This window comes from Pinus tabuliformis, chromosome Q (assembly GCF_031772625.1).
Source record: "Pinus tabuliformis cultivar Carrire ecotype Pingquan chromosome Q, CPIR1, whole genome shotgun sequence".
Classification (NCBI taxonomy): Eukaryota; Viridiplantae; Streptophyta; class Pinopsida; order Pinales; family Pinaceae; genus Pinus; species Pinus tabuliformis.
Genome location: NC_142296.1, coordinates 1,198,930,779 through 1,198,941,087, shown reverse-complemented (window position 1 = coordinate 1,198,941,087; position 10,309 = coordinate 1,198,930,779). Strand labels below are relative to the sequence as shown.

The following is a 10,309-nucleotide window of genomic DNA, read 5'->3' as shown; positions in this document are numbered from 1 at the left end:
TTTTATTTTGATAATCTAAAGTAAAAATTTTAGTGTTTTTATAATGTTAATAAATCAAAGTTTTATAAAATGGATTTACTTATATGATTAGAAAATGAATTTATTCAAATTTCAAATATGTGGCTACTATAGTTGATGCATTCATACTTAAATTTGAAAGAAATTGAGTATGAGCCTTAGTATCAATAACTTTTTTTCTCAATTTATGGCTTTTCTCAAACTCCTTCAGGTTTATTTTCATGGTTCTACATCACCTATTATTATCAACACCTTTTCCTATATTAAAACAAGAAGAAACTTTTTTCATCTTTTCTCTTTCTTGTCCTGAATTAAAATATGGATAATAATAAGTTAATATCACCACTTTCAATTTCAATAAAAAGGGGAAACAAACGATAAAATCATAAGAGATGATTTCCCAAATTTAAAGAAATTTACTTTCACTTTCTCATACTTTATTTAATCCATAAGCTTTATGGATCCTATTAAGAACGGGATACCTAAATAATTCTAAATATGATATATTTGTTTATAGTAATCATACTTGTGAAGTGTTTGCAATATACGTGCAAGTCTCAAGAGGGAAATTAATAGTTGGTTACCCTCATATTGTTCAAAACTAAACTATAACTCCAATTTTAGTTATAAAAGAAAAACATTGAGACGTAAAGTTAACACACTCTAACTCCATGGAAAAGAAAAAGAAAAAGAAAAGTAACACACAAAGAATATCTGAAACAATTGTAATTGAAAAGTCAATCATTATAGTTATGCAATAACACATAAAATGTTCTTGGTAGCAATGTAAAATTGTGAAATATTAGTTTGTACCTGGCACTATGACAAGTCACAAAGGATAACCTTGTATTATTTATAATGTGCCCTTCATCATCTGAGAAAAAAAAGTAAAAAGATCTAATACGGAAACGTTAACTTTGTATTTGAACTAATCTTACTTCATTTATACGTAGGAAGATAAGAAAGGAAAACAAAGGAGTCTATATTATGTGAATATCTACAACATATTGTGTAAACAAAGTAAACTATATTATGAGAATATCTACAATATATTGTGTAGTGTAGTTTCTCTTTTCTGTCTATAGAGGTCAATGTTTATACTTGTAAGTGTTCCAAATGTTATTTCAATTAACTTTATTAACTATAGTGTATTTGGGAATTAAAGATCTTCCATCTACTTCTAACACTAAATGTTGGAAAATTTTCAAAATTAGTTCCAAGTATCTATCCTACATAGTAGAAAACATCTTTTAACTCATACAACATAATTGGATGTTATTCAAAAATAAGATTGCATGTTGAAATAATTAATCCTAAGTTGTATGGATTCCATAAAAATAAGACGGGTCACAATTTTCTAACAACACATCTATAACAAGTGAACTTTTTAATATTACGATATTACATAATATTTAATTCAACATAATTTTACATTGTAACATGATATTGAATTCAAAATCTTAACATTGAAATATCATAAATGTTGATCTCAACCTCTTCACATAAGAATGTGACATAACATTAAATTCCACCTTAAAATACCACTCTGTAACATAATATTGAAATCAATCTCTTGATGTGACAATGCTACATAATGTTGCCTATAGTAATGTCAAATGGAAACTTACATGAAAACCATCTCTAGCAATGGATCATAATATTAATGCACATTCTAATAAAACTACAGGGTTCACATTCAACCCATGCTTCATTCATTGGGTCAATTGATAACTTGATCCTAGAATTGTTCATCAATAATTTAAAATCAAACTATCTAGAAGCATATTAATAAAAACAATTTTCAACCACACCATTCATATCATAGGGCACCATATCCCTCCACATCAAAGGGAAATAAATTACATTCTTTCATGAGCCTTAATAAGTAAAATCACAAATATTGTTAGTCCATCACTAACATAAATAACCAAATTTCTTTCAGAATATTCATCATCCTTGCAATTATAGTACCTTTCACATTTAAATATCTAACCAATGAAAGAGAGATCAAGAAGACATGCAATTATTCGCTGAGATGTAATTCAATAATTTTCTATTTGTTTGGTAGGTTATGTGATCACTAGCACAACTAACTTTTCGCTTGAGTAATCGTGACTGAGGGCCATCTAATATGTCAAAATAACCTAGGTATTATACCCAGCCTAAGCTACACCATCCCTTAGCATTGCTGGATTTTTTCCCACAATATTTCGAACCAGTGACCTTTTCACCACAAACTGTCTTAACAAAACGCCCCGCCATTGTCTACTCTACACCCCTTTAGCCATTCCCTAATATTACTATGTGTAATAAAATGTGATATTTATATGAATATAATTTTCATCAACAACATGACAACTATAGTTTAACTTACTCTTCCCCACAACTCCTTCATATTTTGGTGGCTTAGGTTGAAACAACACCAACAAGGAAGCCTCTTCTTAATTTTTATCTACTTCTTTATAATTTGATAGGTTAGATTCACAAAGAATCATTAACAAATTTATTTTCCCATCCACTTGAACAAATTAAGCTAATTAAATTTTTTAATTGCTTCTAATCAATATTTTTAATAATGATGAAAAATATCCCCTAAAACCTATTGATTAACTCAGTACATCTAAAATAGAATGCGGAATTTTTAATAAAATATTTAGTGATTGAATCTAGGGTTTTATCGACATCTCATTCCATAGCACTTGATCAGACTTGAGTGGTGCCTCCATGGGGCTAGGGGGGATCTTCCAAGATGGTAGTAGTTGATTTCCAATCGCAACAACAACCATATAATTTTGGTAACTCGATAGCCACCCAATCTGCTTATGCTTCACTCATTGCAAGTTCAAGCGAGCGGTAGCCATCTAGTACACCCACATACTAGGTAGCCAAATCAAAGCAAACAAGAAGCCCTTTCCTCCCATAAACCCAAGAGACCCTTCATAAAAAATAGGGATCTACAGTAGAACATATGAAGGACAAGAAAATCATTTGTGAACTCATAGGGCCTTGGCCTTCAGAATGACTCCTTATCAACTCGCTACAAAAAATTTGGGTAATCAAGGGAGAAGCATAATTTAAAATGGGATCTGAAGGATTTTTTGATGTAATCTTCAATAAAATTGAAGATTGGGATCATATTCTTTAGGAAGTCTTTACTTCATGAACTTAGTGGGCCTTTCAATGAAACCCCGGTTTCCAAGATTTAACCTAGAAGATGAATATTTCTCATTCCTCCTCATTTGGATCAAATTATAATCCTTGCCTCAAGAATATTGGGATCCAAAAACCCTTTCTCACATTGGTAACAAAATAAGGATATTTTTTATGCTATCAGATATAAAAAAAAAAGGTAGATATACTTCATATTCAAGATTATGTGTGTATATGGATCTCACAAAACCCCAACCTGCAAACATACACTTGATTTGTGAAGAAATTGTTTGGGAGACGCCAAAAAATTATGAATATATCCCCTTTAGGTGTCATCACAATCATTCATATGGCCACCTCTTTAGAGACTACATAGCCAAACCACTTCATCTAGTCGAGTGAGGGAATCCATCAACAAACTAGCCCTCTCTAGGAGAATGCTTCACCATAGTGTCAGGAAGAAGAAAACTGCCTTGAAGGTGAGGAGAGAACCTTGCTCTGTGGGGAAATTAAGGAACAAATAGGTACATAGTTCTCCAATATTCAGAAGAGGAAAATCAACCGAGGCAGGAAGCACCACCAATAGAACATGCTCTCAAAGAACCCGCCGAGGGAGATCCGACCAGCACACAACCAGATTTAGCCCAACCATCTCATGAATTGGTGCTTGCAAACAAGACTTCCAATCAAGATCTCCCATCCCCGATGGAGTAAGAATATCTATAAGATCTTGAATTCCAAGATATGGATCTACAATAGATTGCAGAAGAACGGGAAACCAAGGATCTTGCGCCCATTCCTAAAGATCAAATTCAAACAATTGTAAGAGAATATCTTTTCCATCAAGACATTCTCCTCCATTGAGGAAATGCATCAAGTACCATACCTTCTCCATCCACTTATATTTCTTCACAAGGACTTAAACAAAATGTCCCCCCAAGACTATCCCATCTTAGACAAAGAGCCTAAGAAAAAAGGTAGAAAAAACAACAACAAACTTCTTCAATATTTAGGCGAATTCCTAGTTAATTTGGGAAGATTTTCTGCCATTACCTCACTATTCCCTCTTTTCTCCAAATATCAATGATCAAAGTCATCTCTTGGAATGTTAGGGGTTTAAACAAAAAATTCAAATGCCAAATCTTGAAAAACCAGAAATCTTGTTGCTCCAAGAGATGAAATGTTCTCACCATAACCTCAATCAAATGATTAACACATTTTTCAAAAAATGTGATCTGATCACCCACTATGCAACAAGTTCTTCTGGTGGTCTAGCAATACTTTGGAATTCATCCACTATCACTCTCAAGGACTCATTTTCTCTACACAAAATTCTAACAACATGCTTTCAACCCATAGTCTCCTTACAATTTGGCTTCATTTCCAATGTTTATGGTCCCACCATCTCTCAGGATTAAAGAGTCTTCATATCAAATATCTCCATTGTTTCTCGTCTTATCCACCCTGAGCAATGGATCCTGGTGTGGATTTCAATTTGATTAGATCATTGCATGAAAAATAAGGGAGGTGTTCGAAGGTTTGACGAGGAATATTTAATCTTCAACTCCTTCATAGATAAATGTAAGATGATAGATATTCAAACCTCCACTGGAATCTATACATGGAACAATAAAAGAGGGGGATTACATCAGGTGAATTCAAGTCTAGATCTATTTCTATTCTCTAAATCTATTCTCCTAACAAGTATCAACTTCGAATCTTTAATTCTCCCAAGCTATGGATCTCATCACTAGTCGAATGAACTTCAGCTTTGATGGTATTCTTCGCATGTAAAATACCTGTCTGCTTTGAGGAATTATGGTTGCTCCATCCAAACTTCCTTTCTAAGATGGAAACCTGGTGGAAATATTCTGCCTTTATCCCTAGGCGCATAATGTATCAATTTTATCAATGATTAAAATCCATTAAATAAAAATTAAAAGGGTGGAACATTGAAGAATTTGGAAACATCTTTCAAGAAAATCTCAAACTAGGGGAAGAAATGAAAATGATTAAACAAACCATAATCACAAAAGTTGGAACAAAAGAATTAAAGGAAGTTGAAGGGGGCCTGTGACATCAATTAAAAGAAATATTGGCTCAAGAGGAGATCCTACACAAGAAAAAATACATGGTAAAATTTATTAAAGAAGGAGATCACAACACAAAGTTATTCCATAAATCCATGCTTAACTATAGGAAACAAAATCAAATCAATCTCCTTTGCAAGAATCACAATTAGTACGTGGAGGACCATGAAGATCTTTCATAAGTCCTCTCTTAACACATTAGCACTCTCCTTATATAGCGAAGCCCTTATAGGAGGAATAATATTCAAATGGTTACTCAACATATCCCAAAGCTTCTCTCAATGGTCAAGGAAATAACCTGCCAAGAGGTTGAAGAAGTGGTGATGAGTATGCCAAGTGAGAGGGCGACAGGTCGTGATGGCTTTACAAAAAAGATCCTCCACACCTATTGGGCCATTCTCGGAAGATATGATTGGAAAGTGATTGAAGCTCTCGATGCTCTACCTCCCTTCTCTCTGCCTTTGACGCAACTTTTATCTCTTTATTTCCCAAATCCACTAATGTCTTTCCTCCTTCTGACTTTCATCCTATAGCACTCTACAATGTCATCTAGAAAATAATTTCAAAAACCATTACAAATAGACTTAAAATGCTTCTCCCCACTCTCATCTTCCCTACGAAAACTAGATACGTAGAAGGAAGACAAATTCTTGACAATATAATCCTCGTTCAAGATCATATCCACCAAGGATAATTTTAGGGGCGAATGTTCGCTGTTTGGCGAAATTAAGGGGTTTTAAATTTTTAGTGGGCGAATATTTTTGTATCATAGTACATTTTTACAATCACCTCAAATAACCCACCTTATTTTAAGGGAGAGGGTAAAAAAGGTAAATTAGCCTTGAAATTAGGACTTACAACCTTCCATTCGCCATTTCAAGAATAGGTTTTATTTAGTGAATCCATTCGCCCATTTTCAAGAATAGGTTTTATTTAAGTGAATCCTATGGGCAAATACCATATTTATAAAAGGTATGGTAAATTAATAAAAATATAAATAAATGAGGGTATGATAAATAAATAAAACATTTTTTATATTTACTCCATAAGTCACCTTATATACATGTAACGGTGTAAACAATAAAATATAAGTAAAGTGGAGTATGGTAAATAAATAAAATGTCTTTTTATTACTTACTCAAACGGTATGGTAAATAACTAAAAATATAAATAAACTAGACGTATCGTAAATAAATAAAACCTCTTTTTATATTTAGTCCATAACCCTCGTTCTATTTATGAAGGTTCAAGAAAGAGGTTTTATTTAAGTGAATCCTATGGGCCAAATACCATATTTGTAAAAGAGGTATGGTAAATTAATAAAAATATAAATAAACGAGGGTATGGTAAACAAATAAAACATTTTTTATATTTTACTCCATAAGTCACCTTATATTACGAACACTCAAAAAATGGGTTATATTTAGGTGAAACCTATGGCCAAAAAATATGGGACAAATACCATGTACTAGATTGTTATTAATACCATGCAAAAAACATTATTAACCCTAATATTAGAATTAATAAAAATAAAAATGGCACATGGTATTGACCCATGGTATTCACCGAAATGGCACATGGTATTGACCCATGGTATTCACCTGGAATGTAGCTATTTAAATGTTTAATGGGGAATTAAACAGCATGTAGCCTATGCTAAGCTTCACTAGGACTTTACAAAGTTTTATTATTTAGTGAAAGACTCGCCAAGATCTTACAAGATTTTTAATTGAGTAAAATATTCGCCATGCCTGGTGAGAGATTCGCCAAAAATTTATATATACATATTATTTATTGATAAAATCGCCTTCCATTTTTCCTATATACCATGGAGATTCACCCATTTATTATATTTATAAATTTACGGGGGGTTCTTAAAATTTTCCCTGATATCCACTCACTTCACTCCTTCAACCAACTTGGTATGATATTAAAACTTGATATGTCAAAAGCCCTTGACAAAGTTAGTTGGTAGTTCATTTATCATATTCTTAAGGCCTACAAATTTCATGAGAAATGGTTACCTTAGGTGATAGCTCTCATCTGGAAAGCATTTTTTTCAATCTTGATCAATCGCTTTCCCTTGCCTACCCTCTCCCCTTCCAGGGGCATCTAGCAAGGAGAACCAATCTCTCCTTATATCTTCTTGCTTGTTTCTAAAAGTCTAAGCCAATCCATTAAGCATGCGCTTCTCTGTCAATTCCATCAAGGTATCCCCTTAGCTCTACCCAACATTGCTCAGGACACCAACAATTTGCGGATGATATCCTCCTTATTGCGTATCCTTCTATCCAAGAGGCATGAGAATTCAAAAGAAACATTAGATACCTTTTTTGTATCCTTGAGCATATATATAAATAAAGGCAAGTCTCAATTTTTCTTCTTTAATACTCCACATGCCATTCAACTTCATATCACTCATTTTATGGGTTTCAAGAAGAGCTTCCCTTCCTCAAAATATTTAAGGCCCCCTCTGACTACCAATCCTCTCTGCATATCGGTATGAGAAGAGATACTTCTTAAATTTGAGACAAAACTCTCAAGTTGTGCCTTCATGACCTTGAATTTTGTTAAACGGTTTATTCTTCTGAAATTGATCTTGCAATATATGCCCACCTACACTCTCTCAGCCTTAGTTGCTCCAAAATCCATTATTAACAAGCTTCACAGCATGAAACACTCCTTCCTATAGGGGGGCACCCATCTAGAGAAAAAATGGGCCTTAGTCATTTGGGACAAGTTGTTCCTTCCCAAAGTTGTAGGGGGTCTAGCATTATGCGGTCCAAGTGCCTTAAGCCAACCTCTAAGAGCAAAAACATGGTGGAAATGGTTAAAGAACTCCTTAGTACTATGGTGCAAAATATAGACTAATAAATATGTTTAGGGCCTCCTCTCTTCTCGACTAGTTCGAATTTCAGAAGGCTCTCAGATATGGAATGCAACTTGGAATAACAAATCTCTAATCTAAGACCATTTTTTTCTGGGAAGTGCATAATGGAATGAAAACATTATTCTGGCATGATTCCGAGAATCAATGGCCTAAAATCTCCTTTTTTCCCAACTCTCTCCTAATATGAGATAGTCCCCATTAAGGAGACCTTTCATTGGTGACTCATTATTGGGATTCATATTCCCCCAACTCTCATTGGTGCTCTTAGAAGATCCAATTCCCAACCTACGCAAGAACTCATTGTAATGATAAAGACCTTCTTTAATAGGTATTAACCACTTAAAAAATCGTAGTGAAAATGGATGCTGGCATTCTATGATGTGGGTATGGTCTGTCAGGGGTTTTGAATCTGAAAGAGGTCTGCCTAATCTTAACAAAAGCACAACTGGAGGCACTTAATCCTACTTGGAATCCAACTTATGGTATGGTTTCCCTTCGGGCAAAATAGTAGCACACGACAACCTCTTATGTATTGCCTTTTTTGAATAATAAGTAAAAAATAATAAATCAATAAAAATAAAAATCAATAATTTTTAATAAATATTAAAAAATGATTATTTTTATAATTATTGTAAAATTTTAACTTATACATTTGACAACTTTTTTTTGCAAATACAAAATATATTTATGTATAAAAATGTATGTAATATATTTATTTCAACATTTACAAAAAGGATTGTGATATCAACAAGTGAGAAATTTTCCTATTTTATGTTATTATTAACCAATGATATAAATTATATTACTAGTAAATATTAATATACATGAAAAAATACATATAAAAAAAATTGCATCATACATCTCAAATTACCAAAATTTAAAAATTATAAAAAATAACTAAATTATAAATAAATTATGACTTTATTATTATAACTAATCATGAAAATATTTAATATTTGAGTTAAATAGATATACATTTGAAAAAACATGTAAAGTGATTCTTAACTATGGAGATTTAAATCCACTTTATCATGGAGATTCATGTAATAGGATTTGTTATAATACCAAAAAATCAAAACTTATTCCTTACTTAGATTATTTTATATAGATTTTATTTTTATTTAATTTTATAATACTTTTTTAATTAAAAAAAAAATACCTTTCAAATAATTTTCAACATTTTATCTATTACTACAACTAAAAATATTCGATAAATATTTTATATAAATTAAATCTTTACCATCTATGTATTTATTACTTATTGATAATTAAATTAAGATTATAAAAACCTTATTTAAAATAAACATTTCTAGTGATATAATTCTAAATTTTGATGAGTTAGTTGTATTTATTTGAAATGGCAAGCAAATGATTTAATTCGATAAAACTAATACATAATTTCTCCATTTCATATTTTATAAAGATAATTAATATAATAATAAAAAAATGAATCACATGACATCCTTAACCCATCATTCAATTAAATTTAAATTAATAGAAATAAAAATGAAGCGAATAGGGGAGGGACGCCATTACCTGTGCCCCTTCCCTCCACCTGGCATACGAGCACGTGGACAGCACGCGCCATTGTACGAAACCTGTCTAGCTTGGACTGCCACATGTTGTGCAGCGTGTCAAGCCATAAAACTTCAATTGCCGACCTCCCGCCCGCTTGTTTCCGCCTTTACGCCGCGATGTGTGGTTTGCCTGTGGGTTTTCTGTTCGGGTCTGGTGTTTGTTCAAATCCCTCTGCCGACGATGGCGTGGGAGGGCTCCATTAGTAGCGCATGATGTCCGCCATGGTTGAGCTCATGTCCGCCATTGTTTGCTTGCATGAATCCATGGTTGGAACAGGGTCTCTGTTGTTCTTGTGATTTTCTGCCTGCAATTGTTGTTCAGTCTGGACTGCCGGTGGTTTAGGGTTTCCTGGGTGGTTGTTTAATTCGTGCTATTTGTTGTTTAGGGAGGAGCCAATACCAATTTCAGCCAATTCGAGGTCGAAGGTGGCATTTACAGGTAATTGTAGGTTTTGGTGGTTTTTGTGTGGTTTTTTTGGTTCATTTTTCTCCATTTGCTAATTTCCCACTTGTTGCAGGTGTTGTAGGTGTGGCAGGTGTGGCGAGTGCTGGAGAAGGTCCGCCGAAGGTGTGGTGAGCTCTGG

General features: G+C 33.1%; 1 pseudogene; it reads right to left on the bottom strand.

Annotated features, from left to right (window-relative positions):
• LOC149224075 (pectinesterase pseudogene) overlaps positions 1-9,736 on the bottom strand; it is a 25,491-nt pseudogene extending 15,755 nt beyond the window's left edge.
• Positions 9,737-10,309: the final 573 nt, after the last annotated feature.